The sequence below is a fragment of the Protopterus annectens genome, chromosome 4.part0, assembly GCF_019279795.1.
Source record: "Protopterus annectens isolate FY-2018-M chromosome 4.part0, PAN1.0, whole genome shotgun sequence".
Lineage (NCBI taxonomy): Eukaryota > Metazoa > Chordata > Ceratodontiformes > Protopteridae > Protopterus > Protopterus annectens.
The window spans coordinates 632,785,247-632,803,381 of NC_056733.1; the positions used below are offsets into that span (position 1 = coordinate 632,785,247).

The 18,135-nt window shown below is 41.8% G+C and overlaps 1 protein-coding gene across 8 annotated transcripts in view; it reads left to right on the forward strand.

The window, feature by feature from the left end:
• CLIP1 (CAP-Gly domain containing linker protein 1) overlaps positions 1 to 18,135 on the forward strand; it is a 4,646,656-nt gene that overhangs the window by 99,060 nt on the left and 4,529,461 nt on the right. The gene's annotated exons all lie outside the window — the stretch shown is intronic.

Below are 18,135 nucleotides of genomic sequence, written 5' to 3' on the forward strand. Positions count from 1 at the left end.
CAACCACTGCCAACACAGACAATTTCTAGATGGTTGTCTCGTGCTGTTTTTTCTGCTATTCTCACCATTATAGGCAGGGTTAGAGCCTATTCAACTATATTTTTGGTTTTCATCTATGGCATTTTGGAAAGGGGTGGGCTTTAAAAGTATTGTTGAGGCAGCAGTTTGGTACTTTAGTATATAACTTCACAAAGCGTTACAAACTGGATTCTTTCAGGTCTCCCCCTAACCATTTATCACAGTCTCCTTGATGTTTAAATTCCTTCCCCTTCCCTATGTTATCCTAAGCGCTGGTAAACCCTTGCAACTACCTTGTTTATTACTCTTTCTCTCTCCTTTATGGTGCCCCTCTCCTCACTAATATCCAAAATCCAAATGTGATGTGTGTTGCAACAGAATAGCAAAATTTGCCACCAAGGCCAAATTCTCATCCTACCACTGTAACTCCCTCACCATCTCTCATTCACCCAACTAACTACAGCGCACAAAATAATCTACAGACCCACAGACTGTCCTGCTGTCTCAACTCTACTTGCCAAATACCAACCCAGCAGGCAACTAAGCGTTGAATATCTTCTACTTCTAAAAGTTGAAAAGCACACCTTACCTGCTGATCAACTCCTCTACTCCTTCACCATCGCCAAACTATGGAACTCTCTTCCTTCCACCTTCTATAAGAAACACAGGCAGCACCACCATCTTCAAACAAATACTGAAAAAACATTTCAACTCTTCCTGGCTACGTATCTGCTGTGTAACCTAACCTCTTTCAACTCCTATGCTTTTTGCTACTAGTGACTGATGATACTTTCTCCATATTTATTTTTTTCATCACTTGTTGATACTGGTACAATAATACTGATTAATATATTAATGTTTATATCTCTGATTAATTTCATCTGGCAACCAACTAAATTCCTGCTTTTATGTCTATATTCTGTATATATTACGGCAATCACTATGTGTAACACTGTTTCTACTTCTGTACCCATTAATGTTTACATTTTTCTGTATCTATGTTCTTGTTGGAGTTTTTCTCCCCAGGCCTCCACTGAAAATGGGCTTTTTTAGGCCAAGTGGACATTCCTGGTAAACAAATGCAATAAAATAAATAAAGTAAATAAATAAATTAACCGTTGCAGTTTGGGTTATTGCAACAGTGATCTAAATGTTGAACATAGTGTAGTCTTTAAGTAATGTACCATAACCATAGATGTTATAAAAGATCACTGTTGCAGTAGCCATCCCCTCCCTCCAGCTCCCCTTGTGTGTTAGGTATGTTGTCAGGGTGTAGATGTTTACTCACTTGTATTTAGTTTACAAATGTTTATATGTTGAATTTTTGTTATTTCCTTACATTTAACTTTCAGGACTCTGGCCTTAACCTTTTGAGGCAAGAAAGCTCTGAAGCTTTTGGTGTCCTAGCCACCACTTTTATGTAGTTGTCCTTGAGCCTCACAGGGTTCATGGTGCATGGAATGTACCCTGAGCCGTAAAAGCTGGCCAGTGGTCATATCCTTGTCAGGATATAACCCATACAGTTTAGTCTGCTCAAGAATGACGTACTAAAACTAGACCAACAAAAGATAGTGCTTCTGGTAGTATTCTAGACTGGATACTAGATGTCCTTCATGGATGCATCTGCAGTCATAACAAATGGGTTGTCCTGTCGTCAGGCAACCCTTCGGTCGGCCGGATTCCAAAGTCTGGGTCCGGCTTCGGCTGATGTCGCACTTCACCCGACGTCATCTCTGCTGGTCTTCGGGTATAAAGGCATCAGCCGACACCATTTTCCTCAGTCTTTCTTGCCACGTGGCGCCCGAAGCAGAAGCTGTTCGCAAGTGCCGGTCGGTCAGATCCAGAGATTACTACTACCGAATACTACTTCGAAGACTTCTAAAAAGCTAAGTACCCCGTTGGGGACTCTTTCTTGCCTCAGCCGATGTCAGAAAAAGTCAATAACTGTTTAACTTGTGGGAAACAAATACCTCATAAAGATTTCCACTCTTACTGTCTGCCTTGCTTAGGCCCAGACCACGACGTAGCAGCCTGTTCGGCCTGTGCTTCCTTCAACCGACGAACGCTTAGGCGCCGGGTCGGAGTTTGCTGAACAGTTTTTCGGCTCAGATTTTGCGTACATTATGCTGTCGGATCCTCCGACTACCCAAATTGTTAAAAAATGCAAAGAAAAAGACAGACACTCGCGGTCCGCGGTTTCGGGCGAAACCACGGTTAAGCAAGCCGCGAGTGTCTCGGTTTCGGCCGAAACCGGCAAAACCGGTCAATCTTCAGCCGAATCCATGACTACTACTGAGGCTCCTGCTACCTTAGTTGAATCGGCCTCAGAAATTTTGCCTACAACTGTGGTTCCTAGTGATTTATCAGACACCATCCCTTTGGATGTCTCTACCCCAGCACGTGGTGCTGCTAGGCCTCCTGCAGCCATGTCTATTAAGGCCTTTGCCAGGGCTAAAGCAGCCAAATCTGCTAAATCAGTGCCTGTTAAGCCCCCTTCACACAGGCCAACTTCAAGTTCACAAATGCTTACTCTGGCAGAAGATTTAATATCCTTAATTAGGGGATCCCAATCTCACCCAGACAGGGCCTCTCAGCCCCCAGAAAAGAGACCTAGAGCAGAGCCCCCCGAGCCAGTCTCCTCTGATGATTCTGCGGATGACTCGGACATTACAGACCAGCCAGAGGCTCCTTTTTCTACTTATGAAGATTCCGATGCTGAAGAATCCATTCCAGCTGCCTCTCCACCAGAGGAATTTTCCTTTGGGGAAACCTTACATGCCATGAGAGAACAATTCCAATGGCAGGGACAAGATTTCTCAGATTCAAGAAAAAGGCTTAGGACTTTTCTGCACTTACCACAACATAGGCCCTTAGCTATACCTCCTGTACTGCCTGTTGTGGATGATGCATTTAATGATGTTTGCACTGCTCCTGATTCTTTACCTCCAGCCCCTGCCAAACCAGATAGATTTTACAGGGTGCCAGACACTCATCACCACCTATACAAGGCCCCACTTGCAGATCCCGAAACTATATCCCAGGGGCCTAAGGCAGTAGCCTCGACCACAGCAAAACCCTATTCCTTCTGAAAGGGAATCCAGGTCCTTAGAGAGATGGGGGAAAAAGTTTACACCTCTGCTACTCTCTCAGCTAGAGCTTTAAACTGTCAGTTTCATATGATCCAATACCAAGAGTTTATGCTTGATCAGTTAACTAACAAACTGTCCTCTGATGAATCCTTAGATAAGAAATATGTATTAGAAATGGTAAATAACATCCAACAGGTTAGTAACCATTCCTTAAAATGTGGCTATGATGCACTGGAGGCTTCATTTAGATCAGCCATGACTGGCACAGTGATAAGAAGGCATGCATGGTTGAAAGAACAGGTCTTACCAGATCATGTTAAAGCAAAGCTGTTAGATGCTCCTATGGATAAGGCCAGTCTATTTGGTACACCTGCCCAGCAAGTAATGAAGAAAATGGAAGAAAAGGCAAAATCTGTACAAACAGTTAAAGATTTCTTACAGGTTCAGCCCCCAAGGTTTAGCAGGAACTGGCCTGCCAAAAATTGGTCCTTTCCAGACTCCACAAAATCCCAAAGGGGCAGGAATAGACACTCTAGAGGCAGAAATCAATCCAGAGGAGGTGCCTACAGAGGACGACAGTGGCAGGGCAATAACCGAGGCACAGACACAACCACTGCCGCTGCAACAGGGCAATCACAGTGACTTGGCTCTGACACCGCCTACCAGGGAGCAAATAGCAGCACCTTTAGGCGGAAAGTTAGCCTTATTTTCGAAAAATTGGCACTATATCTCAAAAGACAAGTGGATTTTGCAAACCATAGACCAAGGCTACCGGTTCCACTTCCACACCTTACCAGTAAAAAGAGGAATGCCAAACCTACCTCCAAATCAAAAAATAGAAGCTCTACAGCAGATAGCGAAATTAACAAAGATGAGAGCTGTGGAAAGAGTACCAATAACAGAACAGGGCAAAGGATTCTACTCCAGACTCTTCCTAGTACCAAGAAAAGAGAAAAGTTGGAGACCTATTCTCGACCTGTCCGTCTTAAACACATACATCATTGTCCCAAAATTCAAAATGCTGACCCTACAGCAACTTCTTCCCATGCTGGGCAAGGAGTGTTGGCTGGTAACTCGAGATCTCAAGGAGGCATACCTGCACGTCCCCATTCGACCAAATTGCAGAAGATACCTCAGATTTCTTGCAGGATCAGAGCATTATCAATTCTTAGCATTGCCCTTTGGCTTATCTACTGCCCAGAGTATTCACAAAATGCCTGGCATCAGTAATCGCTCACTGCAGACTACAGGGAATCCAAATTTATCCATACCTGGACGACTGCCTGTTACAAGCGGACAACAAAAGTAAGCTGACAACAGATTTACAAAGGGTCATTTACTTGCTACAAGCCCTGGGATACACAGTCAATTTACAAAAGTCAAGGCTGATACCATCCGAAACAAGAACATTCTTGGGCGCGGAATTGGACACAGTAAAACAGATGGCATTCCTAACTGCAGAAAAACAAAAAGAACTTCCTCTTTACTTCTTGGCATTAACAAAGCAGAACAAACTAACAGCAAGAAAAGTTCTGCAGGCCTTGGGTTTCATGGCATCATGCATAATCTTGGTCCCACATGCCAGACTGCATATGAGAAAGCTACAGTGGTACCTAAAGAATTTATGGTCTCAGCACAGGCACAGCTTAGAAACAGAAATCCCACTAATCCCATGCCTAAAACAGGAGTTCCTATGGTGGGCTCAAGCATGCCAGTCAAACCCAGGCTTACCCTTCCACAACTTTCGAGCAAGCCAAACCATCACAACGGACGCCTCAGACCTAGGATGGGGGCCCACATGCTGGACAAATGCATACAAGGATTGTGGACTCAAGACCAGCTGCACCTGCACATAAACCAAAAAGAAATGCTGGCAGTAAAACTGGCAATCCAAAAATTCAGACCATTCCTCAAAGAAGGCCATTTGATGATAAGGACAGACAACACCACAGTCATGTGGTACATCAACAAACAGGGAGGCACTCATTCATACCCCCTATGCAGAATGACTTTGGACCTTTGGAATCTGGCTCTCAGCTACAACATCCAGTTACAGGCAATATTTGTGCCGGCAAAAGAGAACACCCTAGCAGACATGTTAAGCAGAACCACCTCGGATGCTCACGAATGGATGCTACACCCGGACATCTTCAAGGCCATCACAAAGAAATGGGGAATGCCACAAATAGATCTATTCGCATCCCCACTCAATCACCAGCTCAAAAAATTCTGCACAAGGACATTCCACCCACTTGCATGGAAGGTGGACTCTCTGTCCTTCAGCTGGAAAGGCCTGACAGCATGTGCATTTCCACCTCTTCCCTTGATGCACAAGGTACTACTGAAAAATCAAAGAGGAACGTCCAAGGATAATCCTGATAGCTCCGAATTGGCCAAGACAACACTGGTACCCATTGCTGAGGAGCATGTCTCGGGAGAGAATGTGGTCAATACCCCTGATGCCTTTGATGTTAACTCAGAACAACTACAACATCATGCATCCAAACCTAAAAACCTTGCAACTGACTGCCTGGAACATCACATAGCAGCAACTAACCCAGACCTTTCCCAAAGGGTTAAAGACATTATCCTTGAAGCCCGCAGACCTTCAACAAGAAGGAACTATGCAGGAAAATGGAAAAGGTTTGTCATTTGGAGTACTGAAAGAGGAAAAGATGTCGAACATAGATATTGCTAACATTCTGGAGTACTTGGCAGAGCTTCTACATACAGGCCTGTCCTATTCCTCCATCAAGATACATGCATCAGCTATTTCAGCAGAATACAGCTTCGATCCACCTGTCTTTTCGCATCCTCTACTCAGGCAGTTCCTCAGAGGGATCAAGAATGTAAACCCCCCTAGGAAACCACCATTACCAACATGGGACTTGAACTTTGTGCTAGAAAAGTTGACACTCCCTCCGTTTGAACCAGCAGCAACAGCAGATCTGCAACACCTGTCATGGAAAACTGCTTTCCTGCTGGCAATTACCTCAGCAAGGAGGGTTTCGGAACTACAGGCCTTAATGGCAGTGCAACCCTTCCTAATCTTCCATCAAGATAGGGTGTCCATGAGAACTAATCCTACATTTATGCCTAAGGTGGTATCCAGAGTGTCTTTAAACCAGGCAATCCACCTACCTACCTTCTTTCCCAATCCACAGAACAGGGGAAAGACTGCTGCATACCTTGGATGTACATAGGCAGTTACGCTACTACCTGGACAGAACCAAAAGTAACAGAAAAACTGACCAGCTTTTAGTAGCCTATGCAACAGGAAGGGAAGGAAAAGCAATTTCCAAACAGACAATCTCCAAATGGATAGGAAATTGCATAAGATTCTGTTACTCCTACCATGGAAAACCAATTCCACAGAACATAAGACCTCATTCTACAAGGGCTACAGCCACTACCACAGCTTTCTTACGAGGAGTGGCAACCAAGGACATTATTGAGGCGGCTACTTGGACCTCCGTGCATACATTTGCCAAGCATTATAATTTACCTCTATACTCTAGATCCCGAGCAGGGTTTGCCACTGCTGTACTGCAAGGGATCCTAACTACACCATAATTTTTCTTCCTCCACCCCTAGTTTGGCTATGGTATTCTACCCATTTGTTATGACTGCAGATGCATCCATGAAGGACATAGTACAGTTTTGTACCTACCATAAATGTAGATGTCCGAACTGGATAGCATCTGCAGTCAGGATTACCCACCCTCCTTCCCTCTGTGGTACTCCTAGGTATTTACCCTCCTAATAGCTAGCTGGGGAGTCTCTTATGGTGTATTTGTTTGTATATATGTACATACATGCTTATTTTTGTGTTTGTTTCTACTTTTTGGAAACATTGGCATTTATCCAAAATGTAACCTTCCAAGAGGGCAACTGGCATCTGGGGCAAGAAACACTGAGGAAAATGGCGTCGGCTGATGCCTTTATACCCGAAGACCAGCAGAGATGACGTCGGGTGAAGTGCGACATCAGCCGAAGCCGGACCCAGACTTTGGAATCCGGCCGACCGAAGGGCTGCCTGACGACAGGACAACCCATTTGTTATGACTGCAGATGCTATCCAGTTCGGACATCTACATTTATGGTAGGTACAAAACTGTACTTTTCCCACCCCCATATTATTTTTGACAGTGGTACTCTACCTGACTATCTTAGTGACAGTCTCCCTGCCTTTGCACGTCATAGTCCTTCATCCCTCTGTTTACACCACAATTATATCTTAGTCCGTTCCCTGAAGAGCTTCGATGTTCAGACCTTCTCCAACTCTTTAAACTCATGAACTGAAACCCTTTAAAAACGCTTCCACTGGATAATGCTGTTACTTACTTCAATACTTCCTTTCTTAACCTACTTAACAGCTTCACCCCCCTCAGATCTAAAAGGGTCAAATCCAAAACTACTCCATGGTTTACCAAAGAAACTTTCCCCCATGCATTTCCATGATAAATTATGGAAAGAGTACCAAAAACATAAAACTCCCAATTCCTTGGCTGAATACAAACAACTCCGCAATAGAGTAAAGAAACACATTATCAGGGACCGCAAATCCTATTACTCAATATTATAAAATTATCATAAATCAAAACTCCAAAAGGTTCTGGAACAGCATCTCTGCCTTACTCCATCCTGGAAAAAAGGAGAACCCCTGCCCAGATCCTAACTATTCTGATCTGTCCTAAGCTACACAATTTAACTCTTTCTTTATAGACTCAGTAGTCAAACTCACCACATACTTCACTAATGATATATCAGGCCAGACCCAATCTCCCTCCACAAACTCGACCCTCTCCATCTCCACCTATACTCATCATCTCCCTTTCTCTTTGAAACCTATTCCTATTGGCATCATAAAAAAACTTCTGCAAAAATTGAAGTCATGCTCAGTTGCCCCAGATGAACTTCCATCTAACTTTCTCAAACTATCTGCCGATAGCAAAGCTTTTGCCATCTCCATCCTAATTAACCGTTCCATCCAAGAATCTTATGTACCCCTCCTCTGGAAACAAGCCTTCATTATTCCCCTCCACAAAGGAGGCAACAATACAGAAATCTCTAATTTTCGTCCTATAGCCATCTTATCTCCCATTTCTAAAATTCTCGAAAAAAGTATCCACCTACACCTCCTACCCTATCTCTTAGACAACTAACTGTTGACCTCTACACAACATGGTTTTAGACCGGGACACAACACCACCATTGCCCTCTTCTCTTTTCTAGAAACCGTCAATCATGCTCGTGATTCTGGCAACATTGTATGCACCCTTCTTCTAGACTTATCCAAAGCCTTAGATACTGTATCTCATAACCTTCTCTTGTCCACGCTCTCTCATCTTACTCTTTCCTCCTCCTCCATCAGTTGGTTTTTCAGCTACCTTTCTAATAGACAGCAAGCTGTCAAATGAAAAAATTGTATCTCTTCCTTCCTTCAGACTCACAGGTGTCTCACAGGGCTCCATACTTGGCCCTCTATTATTCAACATCTTCATCAATGACTTTCATGACTGTATTTCAAATGCTAAGCTAATCCAATACGCTGACGATTTTACCATAATCTGTTCTGCCAAATCCCTACCCAAACTCATGAAACTAACTCAAGATGTCTTCTCTTGTACTGAGTTATGGATGCTGAATAATCACCTTGCCGTCAACCTTTCAAAATCCCAAATCATGATATTTACCCCTTCTAAATCTTCCAAAATAGATAAGAATTCTTCTTCCATAACTAGCCAAAAACTTGACCCCAGTTGAAATAGTTCCCCACTCAAAGTTTGTAGGAGTCATTATTGATGATCAACTTAAGTTCGATATCCACCTACAAACTAATATTAGGAAAACACATCAAAAACTGGGTATGTTATATCACCATAGTCGTTATCTTACTTCCTCAACCAAGCACATCCTCTCTGTCACTTATCTTATTCCCTCTCTTGTGTATAGTGCCCCTCTCCTTACCAGTCTTCAATACTCTCTAACGTCTAAGCTTGGTTCCTGCTGTAATAAGATCTCTATGTTTGCTACCGGATCCAAATCCTCCTCCCACCACTGCGAGGCTCTCCACTCCTTGAATTGGTTGGAACTCTCTCTCTTTCCTACATTCAGCTATCTGTTGCCCATAAGCTCATCTTCAAACCTATAAATTGTCCCACACGTTTCTCCACCTTCAAAATGCATCAGCCCAACAAACTTCTTGGGTCCAAAAACCAACTGTGATGTCAGGCTACCTACTAGTAGACTGTGTTACCAAACATATGCCAGTGCATGGACTGCAGGAGCCTACAGTCACTTCCTGTTTTATATCATGTTGTCCTTTATAGATTCGTAGGTTCATAGAGTAGTACTAGGCTAACTGCCCTTGTGAGACATTTTAAGCCTAGCCAATTAACCCATGTGAGAATCAAACTCAGCACCTTGTGTCTGTAAGGTAAATACCTTAACCGTAATGCCAGACTTCCACCCCTTATCTTTTGTTGTTGGCTTACTTGTCCCTGCATAATTTGGGTCCATCCTACTTGAACCACCTTATTCCTTCCTGCCCTTTTTGTATACTGTATTTAGTCTGCCAGAGGTATTGGTGGCTTCCACTGGTGTGGATGGAAGTATAAGGTGTTGGCTGTTTTACTTGACAAGCTCTGTGCCTGTGGAACCTACTTCTGCTGTGGTTTTGGGAGTGCCCAGTTCTGGCCTGCTTTGACATCACACCCAGGGAGTCCTGTTTGAGCAACAAGAGAGTATACAACAGTAACTGCACAGACTAGTTTCAAGGTTCTTAACTTCATTCAATAAAAATCATTTTATTTGTGTTTTTTTTTCATTGTTTGTATTCATTGTGTTAATTGTTATTAAAATGCTTTGTGTAGTAACAGTATTCTTTTTACTCTGGTGTGAGACAGCAGTGTAACTTAAAGGTCCCCTGTGTAATTGGACTGTTCTAACAAAAAGAAAACCACCGTGCTAAAGATTAATTCATTTTCTTTTTATGTGTGGGTGGGGGGGGGGGGGGGGTAGGTTGTGCTTTGCCTGTGAGTACTCGCTGGTATGTGATTTACGTATATATTGCTTTTATGTACAAAGTTTATTTTTATGTATTTTCATATTTTTCTGTCAGGATAACATACAGGGTTGACACACGAGCTTCATCTTGAAAGACCTGGTTTTCAGTACTTCATTGTACTCACTTGTGATATGACTACATGTACCTCTGAGCAACTTTTTTTTTTTTTTTTTTTTTTGAACACAACTAAGTTCCTTAAAATTGGAGCAAAATAAAAGTAGCATTACTCTGTTTAACCATTTGTTTTACCTTTTCTGCATTTTTCTTCACAATGTGTATTTGTTTTCTGATTTCTACTTCATATATTTTATTCTCATTTTCTCCCTTTAGAGAATGTATGGATTTCAGCTTTTTTTTCTCCCAGTGGCAGATTGTACTTCAACTTGCTTTGCTAACAGAGGCCTGTTTTGTTTCCTTACCCCTTGGCTGACTAGTAGTTTGGGCTGCTGAACAGGAATATTCATTTGTTAAACAGTTAAGACCCACTATAAACAAGTGTTTTTCAGTGCTGAGCAAAAAAATGCCTGTGATGTGCTTAAGTGGCACAGTAGGCAAGTGAAGCCTGAAGAGGGTCTGATCTTGGATATAAAGCTGATAACATTAAACCTCTGTGCTGTACAGCCCACTTGATTTATCTGATAGAAGGGGCAGGACAGTCTCTAGAGCAATGATTTTCAACAGACTGCCCCACAGTAGCTGTAATAAAATGGTATATGTGAAAAACAGAAAGAAAGATTAAACAGTCTTTCCTTAAACATCAATTGGTAAGGTGAAGATTGTAGGCATGGAAGCAGCCTTAGTTCAGATTTAAATGGAGATTGAGGGAATGTGGTCATACTTTGAGTACCATTTATAGAAAGGGTATTTTAATGAGAAGTAGAAAGGTCAGGTACTGTTCAGTTCTTTTGCTGTATCACCAGTAACCTATCTGTCACAATTTTTAATGTAGTGACACAGCCCCTGAATCAGGAGGGAGTTGCTAGTCTTGGCAAACGGGGCCTAAATCCAGTTTAAAAAAATGCAAAATTAGTCACAAATCTTGGCAAACAGGCAAAAATCCAACGAACAAATCTCATTCCAGATACCACACAGATTTATTTCGGCAAACACCGATAGAAGAAATAGAAAACATAGACCAGGTCTGACGTGTTTGCCAAGGTTTGTGACTATTTTTGCATATTTTTTTTTCTTTTTAAACTGGATTTGGGCCTGTTTGCCAAGACTAGCAACTCCCTTCTGATCTTGGGGCTGTGTCACTATGTGAGGCTGTTTGCTTTACTGGTATTTTTTTGCTTTACGTTTCCACACACTTTTCTTTTTACAATTTTTAACATGATAATCAAGGACTGTCTTTTTGATGCAGTTTTTTTATTAATGAATTAAGAGAGCTAATTTTGACTTTGCTAGGTGGTGTTTTTGATATGAAAAATCTCTTTTTCTTTAAGTTGTAATGATTCTGTAAACACTGGGCTAGTATTACTAGGAAAAAAAAGTCTTGTGCAGAAATGGAGCGAGGTTCAGACAGTAGTAGCAGTTGTACCGCATGACTTCATATATAGGTTACATAGTCAAAAACAGTGAAACACTGCGAGGGCATAGTAATGTACTCTGATCCTTTGCAACTCTCAGAACCGAAGTAAATAAAATAAACTTAAGGTGTTTGTGTAACAGAACTAATGCTTAAGCATGCATATCAATCAGCTGATTAACAGGTACACTGAAATTCCCTTTAGAAAATGGCTGCTGAGAATGAGCATAATTTATTCTGTCTGTAGAGAGCAGTAATTCACGACGTGTACATTTTTCAGTGGGTGTGGCATTGTATGAGGTTGTGAATAGAATGTGTAAACTTGTGGCTGCCCCTTTGGACAGTACAGTAACTTAAGTTAGTGCAACACTACCTGGAATTTAAACAGGAAAGCAGTCCCAGACACTGATAAGCAAAATGTTTTGAGGAAAATGCCATTCATACCGGGTTATACTGGTACAAAATGTTTCAGAGATAGGTGGACTTATGCCAAGGTACTGAGTTGTGAGAATATTTACCTGGATATGGATGCTTTAAATATACGTTTTATTTGATATTAATTACAGTTAGTAAATTTGCTAATTTGCAAGACGCTTTCTCAGAGTAGTAACAATCGAAGAGTATGAACGGTTAGCATAATGGTTAGGGTCTTTGCCTCCCATACGCAAGGTACAAGGATCGATCTTGACCTCTAACCAATGCCTGTATGGTGTTTGCATGTTCTCCCTGTGCCTCTATGGGGTTCTTTCCCACCTTCCAAATGTTTACTGAGTGTTTCCACCTCTTACTCCCCCAAGAATGGAGTTGTGGGCAGCAGCACAGACTCCACATGGTGCCCTATAGGGAAAAGAGTTGACTAGAGCAACTGCTTTGGCCATCAACTGTGGTGCACATCATAGCTGTCAACCTTCCATCTCCAAAATGAGGAACACTCGCCTTCATAATGTGGAACAAATGGGCAAAATGTGGAACACATACTAATGGCTTGCTAACGATCTCAACTAGGAAGGTCATAGGATGGTTAAAATATGCTGGTTTTGCTTATAAAGAAGATCCTTTAATGAATGAATATGATTAATTTCTATTTACCATGGATTTCACTTAAAAAAATTCCTAACACTGAATGTGTGACAGACTCTTTCAATGTGGAACTTTGAGGAAGTTCGAGGAACATGAACTTTTTAAGACCCCAAATGAGGTACGTTCCTCGTAATGAGGAACACTTAAGAGGTATGGTGCGCATTATACTCTGAATAGGAGAACATGGATCACAGACTGTGCTCTGTGTTAGGGCTAGCCACCTGATGGTGTAAAAATCGACTGTAGGTGATTCTGTTGCGGTGACTCTTACCCGAAAATGGGTATTTGCTGGTGGTAAGTGGGTTGAGGATCTGGCCTACTCGGATCTACATCAGGAATCCATGCTAACAATGGGAGGGGGTCTGTGTGCCGCTGTTGGCCACTGTGTGCCCACCGCGAAGCCCAACAGCCCTCTGTCAATAAGCTACTGGCTGGCTGGTAACCAGTTAACCCAGCTTGGGTTACCTGTGATAGCTCTGTTGAGAGAAAGCTGGACATAAAACTAATCAACCTGCCAAACATGAACTAAGGTTCGCTACACTCATTGTAGGTTTACTGACAGGATGCAGCTTGGAAGTGGATGATGTGATGGTAAGAAGGAAGCTGGACAATCCTGTGTGTCCAGGAGACTAGATGAAAGGGCAGTGTAGCAAAGCCTCTTGGCTTTGGATGTAGAGTCTACTACTCAAAAGGAGGACAGACTAGAAATAGTGTGGGAAATGTGGTGAGGGAGAGGCTTCAGAAGACCATGAGGGATGTTCTCAGAATTAGTGATAGACTCATGGCAGGCAGCCATCCATGTAATGTTAGAACACTATATTCATAATCTCAGCATATGCCCCTAGCAGAGTTGTGATAGTGAGGAAAAGGTTGCATTCAGACAGCAGTTGCAGGACCTACTATTACAAGATCACATACAAGAGTGGCCAGCATGCAGTTGTGGTAGACTTCCTCCTAATAAAGAAAGGACATTGGTTTAGTGATGGTAAAACAGTTGGCCCAAAGCATAAACCACTGTTTTTCCACTTTAAGCTGCAAGTAGTGATTAGAGAAGGCTTGAAGGTCAACTGAGACTAGGCTGAGACCTGGAAGTTGACTGAAGACAAAGTACCTGAGTTCAAAGAATTACTCAAGGTCTTAGCACCTCAGGAAGAGGAGCAAATAGGTGGAGTTGCCTCAAAACGGCAAGTTTAAGGACTGTAGAACAGATAAGCGGCAGAACTAGGTATGGAAGCAAGGTACATAAAGAAGATTGGTGGTGGAATGCAGAAGTCCAGGAAGTCATCAAACAGTGAAAGGAGTGCAGGAAAAAGTGGGAGGTGGAGGCTAAGAAGGAATACTATTTGGCTTAAAAAGAGGCTAAAAGAGGAGTTTAAGTAGCAAAGAACAAGGTATCAGAGGAACTGTACCATCTTCTGGAAAGTGATTCCGTAAATGGCACAGAGGAAACCCTGTCAGGCTGCAAAGACTGAAAGATAAAGATAGTCAGGCATCACTGGTAGCAACAACCTGCTCATCAGTCCACAGGATATCAAATGCAGATGGGAGGAGTACTTTCAACAGCTTCTGAATGACAAAAACCCACAGAAGCTGTACTGCCCAAGACACAGGCTACAATGAAGGAAGAGGAGCCTAGAGGTGAAATAACAGCATTAAGGAAAATTAAATCAAGGAAAACAGCATTCTCAGATAAGGTCACAGCAGATATGGATATGATGAAGATGTTGGATGAGAAGGGGGATAAATTGGTCCTGAGGGGTCTCATAGCCAAGAATAAAGCAGACATCCACAACTGTGGGCAGTGTAGGGGTATTGAATGCCTGTGACATTGCATAAAAGTAATGGAGAGGGTGCTTGAAAAATGACTACTCAGAGTAGTAGAAAGTCCGATTGGAAATGTGCAATTCAGATTAGGATACCGTACAACCGACCTGATGTTTGCAGTGAGACAGTTGTTGAAAAGAAGCCAGAGATGAGGAAAGACTCCAACTGGGCATTTCTAGTCATGGAAAAAGCATATGACAAGGTCACAAGAAAGCTGATTTAGGCAGTTAAACAGAGGTTTGAAGTCCCGGAAACCTTGTTAGAGTTAGTGCCGGCTATGTACAATGACCCAGTGAATCAAGTATGAACATTGTTGGGACTCTCAAAGGGTTTTGCAGTGGGAGATGATGCACATCGGTTCAGCTTTGAGCTCTTTGCTGTTCATACTGGTGATGGACTGTATTATTAAATATGTTTGAGGGGGACAGACAGCAGAGTTGCTTTGTGCAGATGATGTGGCATTACTGTCAGACTGAGCAAGAACTCAAGCAAAGAATAGGAGAATAGAATGCAAAATTGAAGGCACATGGGATGAAACCAAGCACAGATAAGACAGTTGTAATGGCAACAAATGGGGAAATCAGGAGGAGTTGAGAATTGATAGTTGGAAAAATTAATGCAACAGGTCAACAGCTTCATGTAGAAAACTGGGTGGGTGATGATGATGATGGTGTAAGCTTGTGATGTTACTCATCAAAATGCTCCCTTTTGCTGATCCCTAGTGAATTTACAAGCCAAATGTACTCAAGTGCAGTTATTCATCATTGATGCTAGTGGTTATCAGCCCCTGGTCTAAAAGTTGAACCTGTAGAAACTACAGGTCCTGGTCTGGGCAGCAGTGAATACATTTAAAAGAAAGTAGTTGTTTACATGTACAAGGTAAATGGGTATTTGCTTCTAGAATTCCCCTATTGTAGTCAAACAAGATGTGATGGTTTGTGGTTAGTTTTTCTTCCCAACATCATTGAATATAGCTTGACAGTACTGTCCAGTATAAAAAGAGAGAGAATCACTGTCTTACAGGAACCTGTAGCTCACTCTGTCTCTGTTTCACCTCCATCGCAGTTAATGCTACATCCTTGATCTTTTGGACATGTACACTTCTCATATGCCCAGGAACAGGGGTAGGTGTGCTGGTTTTGGTGATTGCTCTTTTGTAACTTCCCCTAGGAGCCACTGGATTGGCTGCTGTGCAATCCTCCTACCTCCCTCAACAGAGACATGCAGACCAGCTTCTACAGCTTTCTCCCCTCCGAGGCCAGTCCTCGAGACAGTAGGTAATTAAACCGTCTTCGCTTAACTCGTAGTATTGATGGCTGCCTTGCCCTTAAGCGACCAGGCTAACATAAGCGTGGATGGGATGCATTTCATAAGATAGTTTGATATGCTGCTGTAGATATACCTTGTGTGTCATATGTGCCTCTGCTGTCCTAAAACACGTGTTCAATGGAGCTTGTTCTTGGAAGGTAATGTCTGAAATTGTGGTAGTACAACTGTACTGAATTTTAAAGACGTGTACATGCTGTGTTTATTTATACTTGTGACTGACTAGGTTTATGTAGCATGATAAAACTATTTGGTGTTTACTCTTATTGTAAGAATCAAACACAATTTCAAATAATGTATTAATGTAGCAACAATATAATTTAAGTATGCAAGCAGCAAAAGTATGATTCTTTAATAACCTGATTTTTTCTGTATATTTACAAATTTTAAAATTTAAAAAAGGGTATTGTATACTTTTTAAGCCTTTAAACATGTTTTAATACAGATACATTTTTAATTAGTGTGTGGTGGCATGTGATATGATGAAAAGCAGGTATTTTAATAGAGAAGGCTAATTGATAGTTGGTTCTGATTAAATTCTTGATGTTATGAGAACTAAAATGCTCAGCTCCACTTGAATTTGTATTAAATTCTTTTGTATCAGGTGATTGTTTCTTGAGGCTCTTACTCTCTTAATTTTACTTACACAAACATGTTTCATTAGTGAATGCTTTGTTTTGATGTCTTGTTCTGTTGTGTGACGTCCCTCCCCTGGGCCAGTAATCAAGAAGCCTCAATCCTCACCACTGACACTGGTGGGGGATGTTCACTTAGAGCAAAAATGGACACACAGTATTTTCAGATGCGGCTGTCTGCACCAAGCACAATTTCTCTTAAGAGCACACAGGGAGCACACTACAGACCTTGGGCTAGACTTCCTCTCCAGGTCCCAAATAAGACTCCACCTTTCTCTCTGCAGAAGCCAGTGCTCTGTGTCCCTGTTCCAAGTAGCTGACACACACACACACACACACTTTGGGATTTGATTTACACACACACACACACACACACACACACACACACACACACACACACACACACACCTACTTGGGAAAGGCTGGCACAGATTTACCATTTCTGCCAACTCCACTCAGATTATAAGGTAGATTCAAGCGAACTACTTTGTGTCTTACCAGGGTACCCAATTACTCTTAATAAAATTAATACTTACTACCATTTGTATATTAACCAAGTGGCAAGGCTTTCAGGAGCATGAAGCCACAGTGTCACCAAATAATTGCAGTTACTGTCAAAGGTTAAACTATTTTCTAAATGGCCAGCCACAATGAAAGGTTTAGATATATTTAATAATAAATAATAAAGTAAAAAAAAAACATGAAAATGCTGAATATCTATTTAAAATGAACACCAGAGTTTCAGTTTGCAGGAAATATAAAAAACAGAGATGGAAAGATTTCAGACAGCTACAGAAAACAGTATTTTACTAGTCTCACTATATTTTCCTAACTGACTGAAGTGTTACTGTTCTCTACTTGGTAAAGCAAGGCAATATGAAGTGGATCAGTGGTCTTTGTTGTCAGGTTCCCAAAAATGAGTACTAAGTGTATCACTATCGCATCTCTCAGTAATATCTAAATACAGCTTCAGTGCTGGCTATAGAATGACATCACATTTAGTCACCTGATTTTGTGGTTCCCATGCTTACCCCCCTGACTAAAAGCTGAACCAAGATGTAGCACAGATGTGTTACAGTACACACCAACAATTTTGCTAAAGCTTCTTCCAGCATTTAGAGACACTAAAACAATTCAATCCCTTTCATCACTCCTGTAGAGACTAACGAGCCATTATCTGGCAGCCCAGGGTAGCAGTTAGTTCAACACTAAGGACAGTAAGAGCCCAGGCCATTTCCAGACATCACCTCTCTGGCTGCATTCAGGCCTGTGAGATAAATTCTTTTATGGCCTAAACAAAGTCATTTAATTTCTGGCTATTTTTCTTAAGGTAAGCTGAGCTGAGCTTTAACCATTTACCTTCCAGCATCCTCTGTTAACATGTATACACTTCCTCAGTTACAACAGTACAGTTTGGTATGTACATTTCTGTCCGGCAGGACCCACTGTTAATAAATTTTTAGCACAAGCAACTTTACAAATACATTTTTAACACAAGCATCTATACAAGTCAGTTTGACATTCAAATGACATAAAATTCTTAAAAAAACTCCAGCTAGTTATACT